Below are 23,114 nucleotides of genomic sequence, written 5' to 3'. Positions count from 1 at the left end.
TCTTCAATGACCCACTGATAATTCAACAATGTATTGTTCAGACTCAATGAAATAAGGATTTTCTATGGTTGCTTTTGATGCTGAGTTCTAATTTTATTCCATTTTGTTCTGAGAAAATGCAGGGGATCATTTCAGCATTCCTGAATTTGCAGATTTGCTTTGGCTCTATGACGTATTTATTGTGGAAAATGTTTCACATGCTGCTGAGACAATGTATATTCTGGTGTTGCTGGGTGGAATATTCTGTAGATGTCTGTTAGTTCTAGTTGGTGTATGCAGTTGTTCAGTTCTGAAGTTTCTCTTTTGTGCTTTTGCCTTGCTGATTTATGTAGAAATGACGGTGGTGTGTTAAAGTCAACAATGATTACTGTGTTTGGATCTATATTTTCTGTCTTTTATGGATGGTTCAATGTCATTGTTTCTCATGTTTAAGCATGCAATCAATGCCATTCTTTATCGCAAATAAGCATAATTCCATTGTGTTTATAGATCCCATTTTCTTAATGCATTGGTCCATTGAGAGGCATGTAGGCTGATTCCATATCTTGGCTGAAGTAAATAAAGCTTATTGTGGTGACAACTTTAAGGTATCCCTGTCCGTGTTCAATTGGATATATGCCCAGAAGTGATGTTACTAGGTTATAGGCTAGGTTGATGTTTAGTGATTCAAGGACCTGCCCTACTGCTTTTCAAACTGGCTGAACAAATTTACATTCCTACTAACAATTCAATAAAGTTCCCCTTTGGCCACATCCCTGCCAGCATTTGTTATTATTTTCTTGATAATGGCCATTCTAATGGGTGAGGCACAACCACACTGTTGCTTTGACTTGCATTTCCTTTATGGTCAGAGATGTTGAATATTTTTCCTGTGTCTATTGGTCATTCATCTTTCTTAGAAATCTGTCTTAAAGGGGCCAGGAGTTTGGCCTAGTAGTTGAGTGCATGCAAAAAGACCCGGGTTCTATTCCTCAGTACCACATACAAAAAAAAAAGCCAGAAGTAGTGCTGAGGCTCAAGTGGTAGAGCTCTAGCCTTGAGAAAGTCCAAGGATAGTTACTCAGGCCCAGGACTGGCAAAACAAACCAACAAGCAAACAAAGAAATCTGTCTTTAAGACATTTGATCATTTATTAATTGTATTGTTGGTTCTTTGAGGATTCAATATTTTGAACTCTATGTATATTTTGTATAGGAAGCCCTTCTTTGAAGAATAGCTGGCAAAATCTCCCATTCTGAGATTTTTCCATTTAACTTTTTACCTATGTCATTAAAACTGCAAAAATTTCATTGAAGAATTTGATGAGTATTTGGTGATAATTCTCCCTTAAAGGTCCTAAAGAGTTTGGCTATGAAGCCATTAGTCCTGAGCTTTCCTGGAAGAGACATCTGTTATTGCTAATTTGATGTCTTGGCTTGTGTGGGTCCATTCAGCTCATGTATGCCTTCTTGACTCAGTTTGAGTATATTTATGCCAGATGAGCATACCATATTTGTTGCCACAAAAGTGTATGATGTATTCCCTTTTGAAATTCTTAAATTTTGCTTGAGTCTCTGGTGATGTTTCCCCTGTCCTGTGGTATTTTAGTTATTTTGGTGGCTTCCTTTTTTTTCTTAGTTAAGTGTGTAAATTTCGGATCAATATTATTATTTATTTATTGTGGATCATGAAGCTTAAACTTGGTCTGGGTGCTATCCCTGAGCTTTCAGCTCAAGGCGACCACCGTACCCTTAAGCCAAGCCCCATTTCCCATTTTTTAGAGGTTAATTGGGATCTCAGATCCTTTTGTGCCTGAGATGGCTGTGAACCTTGATCCTCAGATCTCAGCCTCCTGAGTAGCTAGGATTACAGGCATGAGCCACGGCACCCAGCTCATTTTATTTGTTAAAGAGCCACTTTTTCATTTTATGGCTTCTCTGCATGGTTTTTGTTTTAGTTTCTAATGCTTTTAATTTTTCTCTAATTGTAATTATTTCCTCTGTCCACTAGATTTTGGTTTGTCTTGAACCTTGAAAATCATCGTTAGGTTGTTGATTGGAAGTTTTACTAATTTGTTGATACAAGTACTTTCCTGTGCCTTTGCTTCATCCCAAAGTAGTTGGTATGAGTGTTGTCATTTATGTTGAATCCTAGAAACAAACTTTTTTTCTCTTCAGTGACCCAATAATGACTCAGAGATTAATTGTTCTGTTTGCATGAGTTTGAGTATTTTGTAATGGTTTATGCTGTTGAACTCTATTATTATTATGTTGTGCTATGACAGGATAAATGGCATACATTCTTGTATATTTTCTTGTTCACTAATGGTAATATCTTTTGGACTGAAAAATTTACTATAGTATGTTTTGTAGAAAGGTCTGATGGAGATATATTCTATTAACTGTACTTGTCTAGGAACATATCTATCCCTCCTTCATTTCTAAAATATCTTTTCTAGGTACAATATGCTTGGTTGAATATTTATATGATTTCTTTTTTCTAGACCTAAGGCTTGATCTCAGGGCCTGGGCACTGTCCTTGGGCTTTCTCAATTTTACCATGTGAGTCACAGCACCACTTCTGACTTTTTCTGTGTATGTGGTACCAAGGAATCAAACCCAGGGGTTTGTGCATGCTAGGCAAGCATTCTACCACTAGGCCACATTCCTAGCCCAATTTACAAGAAATATAAAGATCTCCTGCCATGCTTTCCTGCCTGCCATGCTCTCAACTAAGGACTCAGCTGTTAGGGATAAACGGGCATACTTACGTTTTATGGGTTCCTTTTCTCTTCTTCTTGACAAAATCTTTGTATTTCACTAATGAGATCTTGATAATGACAGCATGCTGTAGCTTTCATGGTCAACATTTGATAAACCTTCATCTTTAGGTATCTTGCATTACATTCTTGTCTATGTTGGGAATTTAAATTTATCACTCTTTATTACAGCAAGCATTTTCACCTTTTGGCATGCTCAACCATTTACTGAATTGGCCATACACTAATATTTATTTTGAATGGTGTTGTTACTTTTTGACAAATTTTATTCACATATTTTCACACTTGTTTCCAGTTTATTCCTCCATTATTGACTGTTCAATCAGCTTTTCTTCAAGCTCACTGCTTTCTTCTATCACTCACATAATAGGTTTTCATGGGGTAATTTCACATATGTCTACATTATATATGTTGAAGAAGTTGATACTTTCATTTGTGTTTCCATCATGCCTCTGGTGTTTCATTTTTTAAAACGTTGGTTGCTTTTATTATATTATTTTCTTTAGAATGTGCTCACATACACACATACCCTCACATTTGCACCTACATTAATGATAGAAAAAAACAAAAGAAATATACTTTGATGCTTTTTTTTTGGTTTGGTTTCGGGACTTGAACTCTGGGCCTGGGCATTGACCCTGAAATCTTCCTCTATAGCCTACCCCTTGAGCCACAGCACCACTTCCAGTTTTCTGATGGTTAATTGTATATAAGAGTCTCACAGACTTTAGTACCTGGGCTTGGCTTTGAACCGCCATCCTCAGATCTCGACCTCCTGAGTAGCTAGGATTACAGGAATGAGCTACTGCAATGGACTTATTTTGATGCTCTTTACACCCTACTACTCACTCCTTTTTTTCAGTGTCTCAAGCTAAATATATTGGGAAGAATGTAGTGGTCACTGCTTTATACCATGGTGGCCTTGACACTGGGACTCTAATGTATAGCTTGCTTACAATAATCTATTCATCCCCCATCTAGTTGTCTCTCCCCATAATCAGTTCTTTTGAGTTGGATGTATCCCTTTAGTTTTGTTACAGAAATAAGAAATAAGAATAAACTCACAAACTTGAATGTTTGAGCTCTTCTTCTGGTTGGTACTGTGTTCAATATGCTGAGTCTCTTAACAGAACTTCCTATAGAATCATCCTTAAGTGGCATTTTGCTTCTGAATGTTGCTACTAAATTGAGCCTTTGTGAATTAACATGATCGGCCAGATGAACATATAACACATACCCAGTGACTCAAAACACAAGCTGTATTTTTCCACAAATGGAGCTAGTTATCCTAAGATACAGGAAACAGAATATTTGATGTCTTCTTTAAGCATAAACCATGTTTAATGGACAATAGCTTTTTGCTTGGTGCATGGGTTAGTAGGAAAAGGACAAGCTCTTTCTTGGCTTAAGTAAGTTTCTGAAACTCATTCATGACATAGTCCCTTCATATCTGTACCTAAAGCTATATACCAACATAAAACAACACATCCTCATTCCTACTGAAATGAGAGTAATGTTTAACATACTCATTGGCAAAGAAGCAAGTATTTAATCCATCCAGTTATGAGTTTGAAATACTCCTCCTTAATTTCCATGTTCAATCTGCAGGTTTATCTTCAAGAACTATCAATTTGTTTTGGCCTTGGCTTTTGCTATTGAGGAGATCAACAAGAACCCTGACCTTTTACATGACTTCACTCTTGGATTTGATACCTATAATGCTGACACCAGAGCTTGTGGAGTATTGAAGAATCACTTCTTTTGGCTCTTTGGGAAGTACACAATTCCATACTACTCCTGTAGAAGAGACAGCAAGTCTGTAGCAGTGCTTACAGGACCGCTGGGAATAACTTCTGCGGAGATTGGAACAATAATGGAACTCTATGGATTTCCACAGGTGAAGGATGGTGGGATGGATGGATATAAAAATGTCTAATTTGATGACATTTTAGATGGTAGAATGATAGGAAAAGAATGAGTTCATGAGCCTATCAAAGTTTGTGATATCAACAAACAAGTACTCAAAGATCATGAGATTTGTATATTCCCACTGTTTAGAAAATGAGATGGAGATATTACTCAAACAAGTGGTTTCATGTTTCAAACCTTATCAATAATTTTCTCCAAACAAATCAGGGAATGGAAAATGACTTTCAAAGGTGAAGATATGAAGAGCAGAATACTGGTGACTCATACCTTTAATCGTAGTTATTCAGGAAACTTATCTACAATTAACCAGCAACAAGCAGGAAGTGACTATCTGGCTCAAGTGCTAGAACACCAACCTTGAGGGGACATTTCTCAAGTGCTGAGACCCTGAGTTTATGTACCTATACTTGCATACACACACACACACACACACACACACACACACACACACACACGCAAGATTTTATGTTGTGTAAAGTAAGTCCAGGCTGAGAATGAGAAAGGTGACATGTGTTCTCTCATCTATGAAAGATAAATCTAAAATATGGAAATGTAGTATGAAATGAAATAGAACACGTACATAGATATCTACATATATACATGATTAATCTAAATAAAATATGGTACATAAAGAGGTAGAAAGCCACGGTGGGGCCTTAGTAAACTACAGATAGTATGAAAAAAAAGAACACCAAAAAGATGAAGCATGAGTGAAAGGCATAGATGTTATGGGAAATTTCCATGCATGCATGGGAAAACAACATCATAAAATTCAATGTACATATGTGAAAATGGAATTAGGAATCTTAGGGAATGGGTGAGGTTCTCATACATAAAAAGAACTGAAATAAATTGTGATAAAGATCAACATGCAGTATAAATATTTAGTACAACAACTTAAAAAATCAACTCACTATTTCAAAAGCTAAAACACAGTACCTTCCAACTACTTTAAATGGTTCATTTTTATTATAATGTATTGAGGGGTTACAGTTATATTTGCCAGATAGAAGGCTCATTACTTCTCACATTACTTCTCATGTTTTTGTCCCCATTTCCTTCCTCTCACCACCTCCCAATCATTTCATTTTCCTCCCTTCCCTTTCCTTTTTCAAATAAACAAATAAATGTATGACAGTATACCAGGTAACAAAACCAGATACTGTAGCAATATGAGATTAACCAAAGGGCAACAAAAGAGAAGAGAAATAACATACTACACTAAGAACAATAATAATACAATATAAAGCTTGTGTTTCTATATCCTGGAGATCCTTTCATTTAGCCTCATCCTATATGGCCTTATGTATCTAGGTTTTGAGCTACTGCAATCCTCTGCTAGGAGAGTCCTAGGTTTGTACTAATTATTACAAATGAGAGAAACCATTTCCTATGTTCCTTTGGGTCTGGCTTACTTCACTTAATATGAATTTTTTCCAAGTCTTACCACCTCCTTACAAATGGGGCAATGGCATTCTTTCTGATGGCAAAACAGAATACTTCAAATCAGACTGTGACGACTAGAAATCTCACTCATTGACTTTCCAATTTTTTCTTTTAGCTAACCTTTGGGCCTTTTGATGATGCCCTGAGTGACCATGAGAAGTTTCCTGCTCTCTATCAGATGGCCAAGAAGGACACATCAATAGCTGCCACCATGGTCTCCTTACTGCTTCACTTCAACTGGAACTGGGTGGGGCTGCTGACCTCACAAGATGAGAATGGTTTGTGGATTCTTCCTGAACTGAAAGACGAGATGATCAAGAACAGAGTTTCTGTGGCCTATGAGCTACTGATCTCAAGCAAATGTGCGTCACAAATATTCAAATTAATAGAAGTTTATAACCAGATAAATAAATCTTCAGCAATTTTCCTCAGTATATAGAGTGATAATACTCATTATCATATTATATATGATATGTATTGAGCAACTTTTAGTTAAAGGCAAGGTTTGTATCATGAACTCCCAGTGGGATTTAACCATGCAAAAGTAATATTTCTTGCTAGGCTAACTGCATGTGCCTCTCATTTTTTTACACCACCATGCAGATGTTTCTGGATTCACAGATTTTGTCAAGGCAGCTAATCCTTCCAAATACTCAGAAGACTATTTTCTTGTGAGGCTGTGGCTTGTCTCTTTTAATTGCTCAGATTCTGAGTCTGACTGTATAATATAAGAGAAATGTCCTCCTGACGCTTCCATGGAGTTATTGCCTGGGCACATGTTTGACACGAGTATGTCTGAGGATAGTTACAATATATAACACTGTCTATGTGGTGGCCCAGGCCCTCCATGAGATCCTTCTTCATCAGACAGAAGTTCAAACAATGGGAAGTCAAAAGGGGACAGTGCCTTTTGCTGCACAAATAATTTGTTTTATTTTACAAGATATACACCACGAACAAAGGCAGTCCTTAGAGGGTTTCTTATTCTATGAGGTTAAATATTTCCAGTGTTTTTCCAACTCCCAGGTTATTATTTTGGTGTAAAAGTCTGTGAGTTGTTTTGATTTGCATTTCTTTTATGACCAGAGAGTCGAGCATTTCTTCATGTGTCTATAGGCCATTTTTGTTTCTTCTTCAGAGAAGACTCTCTTTAAGTCTTTGGCCCATCTTTTGATGGGATGGTTGTTTCTTTGGAGATTAGTTTCAGAGTGATTCAATTTTTGGAGCTGTTGATATTTTAGATATGAGGCCTTTGTCCGTTGTTTGGTTGGTGAAGATCTTCTCTCATTCTGTAGGCTTTCTAGCTAATTTGCTATCTATGTCCTTTGCCATACAGACGCTCTGCAGTTTAATGCAGTCCCACTTATCCAGACTTTCTCTAATTTGTTGTGATTCTTGGTCCTTATTAAGAAAGTTTCGACCTGTGCCAAGGAGGCGTAATGTGTCTCCTATTCCTTCTGGTAAAGTTTTCAGTGTATTTGCTTTTACCTCAAGGTCTTTGATCCATCTGGAGTTAATTCTAGTTCAGGGTGACAAAGCAGGATCCAACTTTATTTTTCTGCAGGTGCTTAACCAGTTCTGCCAGCACCACTTGTTGAAGAGGCTGTCTTTCTTCCATTCTATTTTTTGGCTCCCTTGTTAAAGATTAGGTGGCCATAAGTCTGTGGTTTAATATCTTGGTTCTCAGTTCTATTCCACTGGTCTTCAGGCCTGTTCTTGTACCAGTACCAGGCTGTTTTGATTCTTATAGCTCTGTAATAGAGTCTAAAGTTTGGTATTGAAATTCCTCCTGCGCTGTTCTTTCTGCTAATAAGTGTTTTTGCTATACGGGGTATTTTATTATTCTATGTGAAATTTTCGATTGCCTTTTCTATTTCTTTAAGAATGACATTGGGATATTGATGGGTATTGCGTTGAATTTGTAGATAGCCCTTGGCAAGGTTGTCATTTTCACGATGTAGATTCTTCCAATCCAGGAGCATGAGAGGTTTTTCCATTTCCTCACTTCTGCTTTAATGTACTTTTTCAGGGTTTTAAAGTTTTCATCAGGTCCTTTACATTCTTAGTTAAGTTAATTCCTAGGTACTTTATTTTCTTTGAGGCTATTGCAAAAGAAGTTGCTTTCCTGATTGTTGCCTTGTTCTTCTCACTGTTGGCATAGAGGAAGGCAGTTGATTTTTGAGGGTTAATTTTTTTCATATATTTTTTATTGTAATTAATAGAAGGGTTACATGATATTTGTCAGATAGATGGTGCATTAATTCCCATACATTGATACCCTTTCACATGTCTTGGTCCCCATTTCCCTCCCCCCCCACCCCTCATCTTGTTTTCCCCTGTTCCCTATCCAATTCCAAATAACCAAATACAAATATATCTGATATATCAGATACTGCAACAATATGAGATAACCAAGGGACAGCAAAAGAGATGAGAGATAACAAAGTGCCTTAAGAACAACAATCATTCATTATATGGCTTATGTGACTATATCCTAGAGATTCTTTCATTTAGCGTCCTACTATATGGCCTTTTGTATCAAGGTATTGGTCTATTGCAAATCTCTGCTAGGAGAGCCCAAGTTTTCCACTGATTATGACAAATGAGGGAAACCATTGACCCTAAGTTCCTTTGAGTCTGGCTTACTTCACTTAATATGATTTTTTCTAAGTCGTTCCATTTCCTAACAAATGGGACAATGCCATTCTTTCTGACAGCAGCATAGAGTTGCATTGTGTACAAATACCACATCTTATTGATCCACTCATCAACTGAGGGACATTGTTGTGCTGGTGGATTTAGTATATCTTTGTTTCTGGATGATTGGGTAAATGCCAAGTAGTGGAATTCCTGGGTCATAGGGGAGGTCTATGTTTAGTCTTTTGAAGAACTGCCATACTGCTTTCCATAGTGGTTGAATGAGTTTGCACTCCCACCAACAATGTAGTAGTGATCCCTTATACCCTGCTACCTTTCCAAAGATTTTAATCAGCTCAAGGAGCTTGGGAGTGGAGTCTATAGGGTTCTTTAAATACTGAATCATGTCATCTGCAAAGAGGGAGAGTTTCACTTCCTTGTTCCCTATTTGGATGCCCTTTATGCTTGCTTCTTGCCTTATTGCTCTGGCTAGGAATTCTAATACTATGTTAAAGAGGAGTGAGAGAGTGGGCATCTTTGTCTCGTTCCTGATTTTAGAGGGAATGGCTTTAGCTTTTCGCCATTAAATATAATACTAGCTGTGGGTTTGTCATAGACTGCCTTTATTATACCGAGGAATGTTCCATGGATTCGTAGTTTCTCCAGAGCTTTTAACATAAAGGGGTGTTGGATCTTGTCAAATGCCTTTTCTGCATCTATTGAGACAATCATGTGATTCTTTTCCTTGCTCCTGTTGATGTGTTGAATTATATTAATTGATTTGCATATGTTGAACCAGCTTTGCCTCCCTGTGATGAATCCAGTTTGATCATAGTGTATAATTTTTTTGATGAGTTGTTGTAGATGGTTGGCCAGTATTTTGTTGAGAAGTTTTGCATCAATATTCATCAAGGAAATGGGTCTATAGTTCTCTTTCTTTGATGGATCTCTGTTTGGTTTGGCGATGAGGGTTATACAGGCTTCATAGAATGAGTTTGGCAAAGAGCCTTCATTTTCAATTTCGTTTAAGAGCTTGAGGAGTATTGGTGTGAGCTCTGTTTTGAAGACTTTATAGAATTCAGCTGTGAATCCATCTGGCCCTGGGCTTTTCTTAAGTGGAAGTTCTCTTATTGCCATTTCTATTTCAGTGCTTGAAATAGGCCTGTTTATTTGGTTTAGGTCTTCTTGGTTTAGTGTAGGTATGTTAATATTGCCTAAAAATTCATCCATTTTTCTAGATTCTCAAATTTGTTGGCATAAAAGTTTGAAAAGTATTCCCTCATGATCCTCTGGATTTGGGTAATTTCTGTCGTGATATTACCAATCTCATCTGAGATTTTTATTATTTCGGTATGCTCCCTTCTTTTTTTGGTAAGATTTGCTAAGGGCCTGTCAATTTTGTTAATTTTTTCAAAGAACCAACTCCTTGTTTTGTTGATTCTTTCTATAGTCTTTTTGGACTCCAATTAATTTAATTCTGCTTTGATTTTAATAATTTGCTTCCTTGTACTGAGATTAGGGTTGGTTTGTTGCTCTTCTTCCAAGCGCTTAAGGTGACCTGTTAAATTGTTGGTGTGCGATTTTTCCAATTTGTTATTGTAGGCACTCAGAGCTGTAAATTTTCCTCTGAGTACTGCCTTTGCTGTGTCCCAAAGGAGCTGGTATTTTGTGTGCTCCTTTTTGTTGAATTTCATAAACTGTTGGATTTCTGTTCTGATCTCCTTGATGACCCATTGTTGATTCAACAGTGTGTTGTTCAATCTCCATGAGTTACAGGGTTTTTGTTGGTGGAGACTGGTGTTCAGTTCCAATTAGATGCCCTTGTGGTCTGAGAGAGTGCAGGGAATGATTTCAGTGTTTCTGAATCTGCACAGGTTTGTTTTATGCCCTAAAATGTGGTCTATTTTGGAAAACGTTCCATGTGCTGCTGAAACAAATGTATATTGTGTTGTTGCTGGGTGAAATAATCTGCAGATATCTGTTAGATCTAGTTGGTCTATACAGTTGTTCAATTATAGGGTTTCTCTGTTGAGTTTTTGCCTTGTTGATCTGTCCATAGGTGAGAGTGGTGTATTAAAGTCACCAACAATCACTGTGTTTTGATCTATGTATGGTTTCAAAGAATGTAAAGTTTGCTTGATCAAGTTCGGTGCTCAAGGATTAGGTGTGTAGATATTTAGGTGGTTCTTTTCATTAGATTTCTTACACTGTGATAAAGTCCCTGAGGATCCTTTTAAGTTCTTGAAAGGTTTACTTTGTTCCCTTGTATGGAAGGTTCATTGACGGTTTAGTTGATCTGTGACTTAGGCACTTTGGGGACATGAAATACTGAAGGTAACTCTGAGAAGATGCTCACTTCATGGCCACTAGAAAACTAAGAGGAAGATACGATGGGCCTGAGCTTCTCAAAATGCTACAAAAGGGGGGACTTCCTCCTTGCTCTTCTCCACTTCACAGATGTGTAGTGACTACAGATAGTGACAGGAACACTAGACAATTACATAGGTTTGTGCACAAGGGCTTACTTCCTCACCATTCATTTCTACCTTTAAAAGATGCGATATTATTCAACAATTCAACAGGATAGAAATCACTGAAGCATTACATAAGCCTGTGGTATTCATAGCATGTGCAATCGGTAACAGAATTTAACTTCACACAACTACATAAAAAACATTAATGACATTATACGTATGACTCCAATTGTTTCAAACAATATATTTTGGGGTGTTAGCTATGTAAGGCTCAACAGTTACTGACACATCTCTGATTTTCTTCAGACTCCTCACTCTGTCTGCAGTGAGAGTTGTGGTCTTGGATTCAGGAAATCTCCTCAGGAGGGAAAGGCTGCCTGTTGCTTTGATTGTACCCCTTGCCCACACAATGAGATTGCTAATGACACAGGTAAAGCCATGACCTTTGTAGAATTCTTTATTTCTCCCTGGCTTTCCTCAATACACGCAAGTAAATTTGAAGTTTCTATATAATGATTACACAGCCCATTCTCCTCTGTGTTGATAATTTGATATTGACTAGTTTTGCTACTGATATTGAAATATGACATATCATGCACTTGAATTATATATTTTAGTGAAATTTTCAAGTCTCTAACAGGCAAAATTATGACCAGAAATCCTTTATACTAATAATGAGTGAGATGTGTAATCCAAAGAAAACATGAAACGAGAGTTCTCCTAAGGACAGTGTTTACATGAAAAGTTACATTCTGTGCACAAAGAAAACATGTATATTGCACATCTATATTTCTCTCTGCCAAGAGGAATTGATGCCACAGAGCAAGTGCTCAGAAATGTGGACAGAGTTTGAGAAGTGAGCATAACTTAGAATGTGCAAGAGTGGATTTTCTCTTTTAAAAGCTTCACAAATGAGTTGCCTGCAAAATATAACATGAATAATCATGTATATGCCACAGGGATAAATATAATGTTTTACAGAAGTATGAAAGCAATATTGTGTAAAATTTTCAATTGGATGGCTGAAAAGCACACAGTACTACCTGCTAAAACATGTGAGAAAATGTGTAGAAAATAGTTTCTACAAGATTTGATTTTTCAAAGGGCACATTATCAATACAAGTAATAGGCAATGAAGGAAAAAGAAGTTGAATGAAAAGCCTGAATGAAGAAGAATATGGAAATATGATGGATTTATGTTTAGAGAAGAAGCAACATGCTATTAGTAAATGCTGAAGTATTAGGATGATATATAAATGAACACTTTCTAAATTTCTTTGATGACAAAGAAGTTTGCAACAAGAACTGTTGGTAGCTTACACTTCCCTCCAGATATGGAGCAGTGTGTGAGGTGTGCAGATCACCAGTATGCCAACACACAGAGAGATGAGTGCCTCCTGAGAGCTGCAAGTTCCTGGCTTTTGGAGATCCCTTGGGCATGGCTCTGGCCTGCATGGCTCTTTGTTTCTCTATGCTCACTGCTGCTGTGCATTTGTAAAACACCAAGACATTGCCATTGTCAAGGCCAACAACCGGGCTCTCAGCTACATCCAGCTCATCTCCCTCATCTTCTGTTTCCTCTGTGCCTTGCTCTTTATTGGCCATCCAAACACAGCCACCTGCATCCTGCAGCAGATCACATTTGGAGTTGTGTTCACGGTGGTTGTTTCCACAGTGTTGGCCAAAATGGTGACTGTGTCCTGGCCTTCAAGGCCACTTGTCCAGGGAGGAGGATGAGGGGGCTGCTGGTGTCTGGGGCTCCTAAGCTCCTCATCCCCATCTGCACCCTCATCCAAGTGAGTCTGTGTGGCCTCTGGCTGGGAAGCTCTCCTCCCTTTGTGGATACAGATGCACACTCTGAACATGGCCACATCATCATCCTGTGCAACAAGGGCTCCCTCACTGCCTTCTACTGTGTCCTGGGCTACCTGGGCTCCCTGGCCCTGGCCAGCTTCACGGTGGCTTTTCTGGCCAGGAACCTGCCTGACACCTTCAATGAGGCCAAGTTCCTGACCTTCAGCATGCTGGTGCTCTTCAGTGTGTGGCTCATCTTCCTGCCTGTCTACCACAGTGCCAAGGGGAAGGTGATGGTGACTGTGGAGGTCTTCTCCATCTTGGCCTCTGGGGCAGGCCTCCTGGGCTGCAATTTAGCCCCAAAGTGTTATATCATTGTGATAATGTCCCTTAGAAATTCTCTTCATGGCATCTGGGATAAAAGACACAGAAGGAGAAACTGACTTTCTTATGATTAAATTCAGATGGTTGATTTGTGTAAAATGTGTCTTGTATATCTATAGGAATTTTCCATTGTTATATTAGTTTGTATTTTGTAATATTTATATCAATGAATAAGGGTCTATTGCTCATTTTTATAGTACTGGTAATCACAATTATTAGTGATTATTAAAATTAGAATATTTGGGGGAATTTTTTAAAAATGTTTTATTTTCATGGTGATGTATAGCAGGGTTACAATTAGATTTGTAAAGTAGTGAGTCCTTTACTTCTTGAACATTGTTACTCCTTCCTATTTTTTCTCACTTTTCTTCCCCCTCCTTCCCAGTTTTAGATTTCATCTCCAACATAATATCTTGTGAATATCGCTATTACACTGTGTCAGCCTTTGTCATGTGACTCATTGTCTTACTTTTCCCCTCCCTTCAGTAATTAAAATAAGTGAATGTATTTACAGTGCAGTAGGTGCCAAATCAGATAAAGGAACAACAGGGGATAATTAATAAGGGAAAGAAAAAAGAAAAAGAGAAAAAGGTAATGAAGTATCTTCACATAGAATATTAAAACAACAGCCACATAGGATAAATTTGTAAATTTGCCATACCTCAAACGCTAAATTACAGTCAGCTAGGAAGACTTCATTCAGCTAGTAACAACTTAACCTATTTAGGGGCTGGTGTTTCTAAACAACTTCCAAGAGCATATCTGGTCAAAGTAACCCCATTCCTTATTCTTGTTCTAAAACCTTGATCACAGAGAATTGGCATTAGGTTCTTCTTTTTTAATTGTCTTTTTTTTCTGGGTGACCTATAGAGGGGTTACAGTTTCATTTGTCATGTGTCATGTAGTGGGTGCATTTCATTTTAATCATTGATACCCCTTCCCATGTTTCTCTCCCACATTTCCTCCCTCTACCCCTCCCTCTCTCTTGTTTTTCCTGTTGTCTTTCCTATTTCAAACAAACAAATAGATGTATGTACAATACACTGGGTACCAAAGTTGGGCACAGTAACAACAGGGGATAAAGCAAAGGGAAAAAAGAGAAAGAAATAACTTCACATAATACAATAAGAACAACAATCACAAAGATAAACGTCTTGATTCCATATCGAGAAGTTCATTTTGCCTAGCTTTTCCTGTGTGGAAGAATAGCTTTTAAGTTATTGTTATCCTCTCCTAGGAAAATCCTAGACTGTTTTGTGTGTGTGTGTGTGTGTGTGTGTGTGTGTGTGTGTGTGTATGTGTGTATGTGTGTGTGTGTTTTCCATATATTTTTATTGTAATTTATAGAAGGGTTACATTACATTCGCCAGATGGAAGGTGCATTACTTCACATACATTGATACCTTTTCTCTTGTCTTGGTCCCCATTTACCTCCCCCACATCCCCACCCTCACTTTGTTTTCCCTCCTTTCCTATCCAATTTCAAATAACCAAATACAAATGTATCCAATATACCAGATAACAAAGTGAAATATTGTAACAATATAAGATAACCAAGGGACAGCAAAACAGATGAGAGATAACATAGTACATTAAGGACAACAATCCCTCATTATATGGCTTTTGTTTCTATATCCTAGAGGTCCGTTCATTTACCTTCATACTGTATGGCCTTATGTATCGAGGTTTTGCTCTATTGCAAATCTCTGCTAGAAGAGTCCAAGATTTCTACTGATTATGGCAAATGAGGGAAACCATTGAGCCTATGTTCCTTTGAGTCTGGCCTACTTCACTTAATATGATTTTTTTCTAAGTCTTTCCATTTCCTTACAAATGGTTAGATGTTCTTTCTGACTGCAGCATAGAATTCCATTGTGTATAAATACCACATCTTGTTGATGCACTCATCAACTGAGGGACATCTGGGTTGGTTCCATATCTTTGCTATGGTAAATAGTGCTGCAGTGAACATCGTTGTGCTAATGGATTTAGTATGCCTTTGTTTCTGGACGGTTGGGTAAATGCCAAGTAGTGAAATTGCTGGGTCATAGGGGAGCTCTATGTTAAACCACAGACCTATGGCCACCTAATCTTTGACAAGGGAGCCAAAAAAATATAATGGAAGAAAGACAGCCTCTTCAACAAGTGGTGCTGGCAGAACTGGTTAAGCACCTGCAGAAAAATAAAGTTGGATCCTGCTTTGTCACCCTGCACTAGAATTAACTCCAAATGGATCAAAGACCTTGAGGTAAAAGCAAATACACTGAAAACTTTACAAGACAGAATAGGAGATCCACTAGGCCTCTGTGGCACAGGTCAAAACTTTCTTGATAAGGACCAAGAATCACAACAAATCCGAGAATGTCTGGATGAATGGGACTGCATTAAACTGCAGAGCTTCTGTCTGGCAAAAGACATAGATAGCAAATTAGCTAGAAAGCCTACAGAATGAGAGAAGATCTTCACTAACCATACAACGGACAAAGGCCTCATATCTAAAATGTATCAACAGCTCAAAAACTTGAATCACTCCGAAACTAATCTCCAAAGAAACAACTATCCCATCAAAAGATGCGCCGAAGATTTAAAGAGAGTCTTCTCTGAAGAAGAAATAAGAATGGCCTATAGACACTTGAAGAAATGCTCGGCATCTCTGGTCATAAAAGAAATGCAAATCAAAACAACTCTAAGATTCCACCTCACTCCAGTTAGAATGGCCAGGATTCAGAAAACTAATAACAACAGATGCTAGAGGGGATGTGGCCAGGAGGGATCACTACTACACTGCTGGTAGGAGTGCAAACTCATTCAACCACTATGGAAAGCAGTATGGTGGTTCCTCAAAAGACTAAATATAGACTTTTATTAATTATTACAACTCAGCGAAGCCATGGAGCCTATGTTTCTTTGGGTCTGACATACTTTACTTTGTAGGATTTTTAGAAGTCTTTCTTTTCCCTTATGAATGGGGTGGTGCCACTTGTTCTGATGGCAGCATAGTATCCCAGTATGTATAAGTACCATTCATATACTGAGGGGTATCTCGGTTGGTTCCATACCTTAGCTATGGTAAATAAATAATGTTGCAATGAACATGGTTGTGCTATTATTTCTATTATGCCCTTGTTAATGGACAGTTGGGTAAATGCCCAGAAGCTGGATCATAGGGGGTCTTTTGAGGATGCAGTAACAATGAAAATAACCAAATGTACTCATTCCTTTAATTATGCAATAGATATACCACTGATCATCATCTTTTCAATAAAGAAATATTCTAGTAATAAATATATGTATAGTTATTTAATGTATACACATTGATTAAGCAAGGAGAAATTCACTAGTCTATCCAACAATGTTTGATGCAACTATTATAATGCCTCCACAAATTTCATCCAACTTTGGTTCAAGCCTCAATACATTGTGAAACAAACTTGGGTGTATTATAGCCTATAATCACCCTTATTTACAATGCAAAATACAGAGGGGGAAGAAAAAAATGAATTCTCAAAAAGCCATTCTTCAAAATTTCAAAAGACAACAGTGGGAATGATAATGTGTAATTGCTTAATATAACATACTCTATTGAGCATAGGACAATATGGAACTATGTAACTAGGAAAATATTAATAGAATTCATTAGAGAGCTAATAAACACGATATAGGAAAGAATTCACTTTAGTGAAATGTTTTGAAAATAAAAAAAACCAAGATGAAGACTGAAAGACAAAGATTGTATACTAAATATGAATAAACATATTAAATGCACATTGAATGGGTGGAAACACGTATAAGCAGAATAAAATGAAAATGAGATCATTTAATAAGACGCTAACATCTACTGTGCTATCACCACTAGAGAAATGAGTGTGGGCCATTTTTTTACTGAAGTACTTCCAACAGTACCCACTAATAGCTTATTGGGAAAATGATGTAGGTGTACTTCAGATTTCTATTCATTGATCAAACACATTGAATTCATCTTAAATCGTATTCCCTGATTATGTGTTTTCTCACTGATGACAGGAAGATAATTTCTATGTGACTTGAACAGGAGAAACACTGGAGAAAAAAATGCATTCCAGGAGCCCTGCCCTGGAGGCCAAGATGGAGAAGACCTCCACAGCCACCATCACCTTCCGCTTGGCACTGTGGTAGACAGGCAGGAAGGTGAGCCACACACTGCAGAACACCAGCATGCTGAAGGTCAATGTCTTGGCACTGTTCAAAAAAAAAAAAAGAATAACAGCAGCCATTTTGTTCAACCAAAGAGCCATGCAGGCCAGGGACATAGGGACATGCCGAGGCATGCTTCACCATCCAGGAAACCTGCAACTCAAGGAGACATGATTTCTCTCTGTGTTAGCATACTCTTGATCTGAATATTTCATATACAGCTCCATATCTGATGAGGAAGATAGTGAGGAAGGAATTGGGAAAAATGTGTCCCATTTCCATCCTGCCTTTTGTTAAATGGAAATTAACGATTTGTGACCATTTAATGTACTATCAAGTAATACAAAAATGTTTAGTATAGTTTTATTTTATGCTTTTCTGAACTATAACAATAACCTTGCAGACTGAGACTTTGGCCTAGTGGTGGACTGCTTGCCTAGTATGCACTAAGACCTGGATTCAATTCCTCAGTACTACTTACATAGAAAAAGCAGGAAATGGTGCTGTGGTGAGTTCAAGCTTTGAGAAAATCCAAGGACAGTGCACAGGCCCTGAGCTCTTGCCCAGGACTGGCTAAAAATAACAATAAAAACAAAACCCATTAACCTCGCATGCAAATTATGTTGTTTTCTAATTGAATTTTTACACTAAATGACTAAATGGTGTTTTTTCATATATTTTTATTGTAATTAATAGAAGGGTTACATTATATGCACCAGATAGAAGATGCATTACTTCACATACATTGATACCTTTTATCTTGTCTTGGACCCCATTCCCCCCCACCCCAGCCCCTCATTTTGTTTTCCTCCCTTCCCTATCAGACTTCAAATAACCAAATATGCATATATACAATATATTAGATAACCAGGTGAAATAGTGTAACAATATGAGATAACCAAGGGACAGCAAAAGAGATGAGAGATAACATAGTACAGTAAGAACAACAATCACTCATTATATGGCCTTTGTTTCAATATTCTGGAGGTCCTTTCATTTAGCTCATTCTATATGGACATGTGTATCTAGGTTTTGTTCTATTGTAAATCTCTGCTAGGAAAGCCCAAGGTTTCTACTGATTATGACAAATGAGGGAAACCACTGAGTCTATGTTCCTTTGGGTGTGGCTTTCTTCACTTAATATGATTTTTTCTAAGTCTTTAATTGTGGATTTTTTTAAAAATCATTTTTACTATCTAAATGATTCTGTATGCTATTTTAATAGTAGTTCTGATACTCAGTGAATAAAGGTATAGCATCAACCATTAAAAATATGGGTAATATGGTTTATATATCCCTATGAAATATTAATAAAAGCCCTGCAGTATGTCCTTCAATGATGACATTATATTGGTGGCTCTTCCTCACCTATGAAGCAGTGGTGAATAAAGAACTAAACCAAGTTTGAAGCTCTAATATCATGTTATACAGAATACTTGTCTACTTGTCCTGGTGGTCCAGTGAGTACTGCTACAGAGTTACTTTCAAGTGTTAATCAAGCTTTGAAATCATGTTCATAGATATGAAATCCTGGACTCAAGCTGTGTGGAAGATTGAGGTTTTTACTGGGCACTGTGACTCATGCCTATAATCCTAGCTATACAGGAGACTGAGATCTGAAGACCTTGGTTGAAAGCCAGCATGGACTCTAAGGACCATGAGATTCTTATTTCCATTTAATCTCTAGAAAAGGGGAAGTAGGACTGTGGCTCAAGGTGTCAGGCAGTAGACTTGAACTGAAGAGCTTAGGGAAGGACAGAGCCCAGGCCCACAGTCCAAGCCCCACCACCATCAAAAAAAGACTAGGGTTCTTCTTGATCTCCTCAACAGCAAAAACCAAGTACAGAACAAACTGGTAGGTTTTTTTAAAAAATAAACCTGTAGCTTATTTACAGAACCTATAGACTCCCCTCGCAAGCTGCTTAAGCTGATTCAAAACTTTGGCAAGGTAGGAGGGTATAAAATTAACCCTCAAAAATGAACTGCTTTCCTCTATGCCAACAATGACAGGAATGAGGCAACAATTATGAAAGCAACTCCGTTTGCAATAGCCTCAAGAAAATAAAGTACCTAGGAAGTAACTTAAGAATGTAAAGGACCTTTTCGATGAAAACTATAAAACACCGAAAAAGGAAATTAAAAGAGAATGGAGGAAATAGAAAAACCTCCCATGCTCCTGGATTGGAAGGATTAACATTGTGAAAATGGCTATATTGGCAAAGGCTATCTACAAATTCAATGCAATACCCATCAATATCCCAATGTCATTCTTTAAAGAATAGAAGAGGCAATCCAAAATTTCATATAGAATAATAAAAGACCCCATATACCAAAAAAAATCTTAGCAGAAAGAACATCGCAGGAGGAATTTCAATACCAAACTTTAGACTCTATTATAGAGCTATAATAATCATATATATATATTATCATATAATAATAACAGCTTGGTACTGGCACAAGAACAGGCCTGAAGACCATTGGAATAGAACTGAGGACCCAGATGTTAACCTACAGACATATAGCCACCTAATCTTTGATAAGGGAGCCAAAAAAAAATAGAATGGAAGAAAGATAGCCTCTTCAACAAGTGGTGCTGGCAGAACTGGTTAAGTACCTGCAGAAAAATAAAGTTGGATCCTGCTTTGTCACTCTGCACCAGGATTAGTTCCAAATGAATCAAAGACCTTGAAGTAAAAGCAAATACCCTGAAAACTTTACAAGAAGTAATAGGAGATGCACTAGGCCTCCATGGCACAGGTCAAAACTTTCTTAATAAGAACCAAGAATCACAACAAATCAGAGAAAGTCTGAATAAGTGGGACTGCATTAAACTGCAGAGCTTCTGTCTGGCAAAGGACATAGATAGCAAATTAGCTAGAAAGCCTATAGAGTGGGAGAATATCTTCACCAACCATACAATGGACAAAGGCCTCATATCTAAAATATATCAACAGCTCCAAAAATTGAATCACTCCAAAACTAGTCTCCAAAGAAACAACCATCACATTAAAAGATGGGCCAAAGACTTAAAGAGAGTCTTCTCTGAAGAAGAAATAAGAATGGCCTATAGACACATGAAGAAATGCTCGACACCCTGGCCAAAAAAGAAATACAAATCAAAACTCTAAGATTCCACCTCACTCCAGTTAGAATGGCAAAATCAAGAAATCAGGGATCACTACTACACTGTTGGTGGGAGTGCAAACTCGTTCAACAACTTTGGAAAACAGTATGGCAGTTCCTCAAAAAGACTAAACATAGAGCTCCCCTATAACCCAGGAATTCCAATACTTGGCATTTACCCAACCTTCCAGAAACAAGGGCATACTAAATCCACTAGCACAATGATGTTCATTGCAGCACTATTTACCATTGCAAAGATATGGAACCAACCCAGATGTCCCTCAGGTGATGAGTGGATCAACAAGATGTGGTATTTATACACAATGGAATTCTATGCTGCAGTCAGAAAGAATGACATTGCCCCATTTGTAAGGAAATGGAAAGACTTAGAAAAAATCCTATTAAGTGAAGTAAGCCAGACTCAAAGGAACATAGGCTCAACGGTTTCCCTCATTTGTCATAATCAGTAGAAATCTTGGGCTCTCCTAGCAGAGATTTACAATAGAAGAAAACTTAGATATATAAGTCTATATAGTATGATGCTAAAGGAAAGGACCTCCAGGATATAGAAACAAAAGCCATATAATGAGTGATTGTTGTCCTTGATGTACTATGTTATCTCTCATCTCTTTTTCTGTCCCTTGTTTTTCTCATATTGTTACAGTATTTCACCCGGTTACAGATAACCGGGTGAAATACTGATATATTGTATATATGAATATTTGTTTGTTTGAGTTGGATAGGGAACGGAGGAAAAGAAGATGAGGGGTGAGGGTAGGTGGGAGGGAAATGGGGACCAAGACACGAGAGAGGGTATCAATGTATGTGACGTTATGCACTCTCTATCTGGCAAACATAATGTAACCCTTATATTAATTACAATAAAATATATGCAAAAAACTGTTCCTTTGATATATGAAATTTGCCAGGACTACTAAACATTTTATCTTCAAGTGAATGCAATGACTTTGATAGATTGAATGTTTTTTTTTCTTTTTTGCAAAAATGCATTGCAAAATCACTCCCTTAGGAAGGATTTGTTTAGTGTATGCTCACTAAAACAGGTGGTCTGCCTTAAGCACAGAATATGCTGTCATGAGACACCAAATACTCTTTTGTGTTCATCTTGGATAACTAGCTCCATAGGTATAAAACCCAAAATTTGTTTTGATCTGCCAGCCACGTTACATTCCAATTTCTGTGGCTATTTGAGCTCATTTGGGCTCATTTGAGCAGGTCCTTGGGCTCTCCTTACAGGTGTCCCATATTGAACAGCTGTTTCTCTACTAACTACCAGAAATAAAGCTCAACTATCAGGAGAGAGACATTATTTCTGATTCAAGAACCAAACCAATCAGATGTTTACAGAAAGGAATAGGGAAAACAGGGCTCCTTAACAGGTATCAAAAATTCCTAGGTAAAGATCCAGAATCACAACAAATCAAAGACAGACTGGATAAATGGGATTGCATCCAAATGAAGAGACTCTGCATGGGAAATATAATGACCAACAAGACGAATAGAAAGCCCCCAAATGGAATGCATCCCATAATGACTTCTTATCGAAAATATGCTTAGCACTTAAAACATTAGATCCCACCAAGGAACATATCCTCAAAGCAACAACAACCCCATGAATCAACGGGCAAAAGACTTAGAGAATCCTCAGTAGAAGTAATAATGACCAATAGACCCATGAAGAAATGTTCAACAGCTCTGGCCATGAAGGAAATGCAAATGAAAGCAACATGGACCTTCCACTTCATCCCAGTTAGAATGGCCGTTATCAAGCTAACCAACAATAACAGATGCTGGCGGGGATGTGGTGAAAGGGAATGCTCCTATACTGTTGGTAGGAATGTAAACATGTTCCACCACAGACCAAGGCATCCTGAAAATCCTTTGTTAACGTGTTTAGTAATAATTCCCAGTTTGCATATGAAAGGTCAGAATGCAAAAATGGGATTCAAATTCTGCATTGACTTTGAGTTATTGACATGTAATTGCTAGGTTTAGCAGCATCATTGCTTGCTGAAGTAAAAATGAGTATATTTCAGAATACATCTGTACACACAATTGTTACTGAAATCTGCCTGTACCAACCACCTATGTCCGTCCTAAGATTGCTATGGATACTGTGTGTGTAAATCACCACTCTGGTAATGATCCCCTCATAACTTTGGTTGACATTTCACAGGAACAAATTTCCCCATGCACATGACATGGCACCTTTGAGGTAACCCAAGTGTGTCATCCCAAATGGCTTTCATGGAAATTCTTCCTTGACACAGATGCTGAACAAAATACATCCAAGATAACTTCCTCTCTGGGGCCTCACTCTCTGTGGTCTTGGACAAAATCACAGCACCTGACGTGAACAAGGTGATCCGGCAAAC

At 37.7% G+C, this 23,114-nt stretch overlaps 1 pseudogene; it reads left to right on the top strand.

Moving 5' to 3' along the window:
- Positions 1 to 167: 167 nt before the first annotated feature.
- Positions 168 to 13,481, top strand: LOC150068778 (vomeronasal type-2 receptor 116-like; annotated as a pseudogene).
- Positions 13,482 to 23,114: the final 9,633 nt, after the last annotated feature.

Source organism: Megascapheus bottae, chromosome 1 (genome assembly GCF_031878675.1).
Source record: "Megascapheus bottae isolate mThoBot1 chromosome 1, mThoBot2.hap1, whole genome shotgun sequence".
NCBI classification, from domain to species: Eukaryota; Metazoa; Chordata; class Mammalia; order Rodentia; family Geomyidae; genus Megascapheus; species Megascapheus bottae.
Note: the sequence above shows the minus strand (reverse complement) of the source record. Positions and strands in the feature narration are given on the sequence as shown.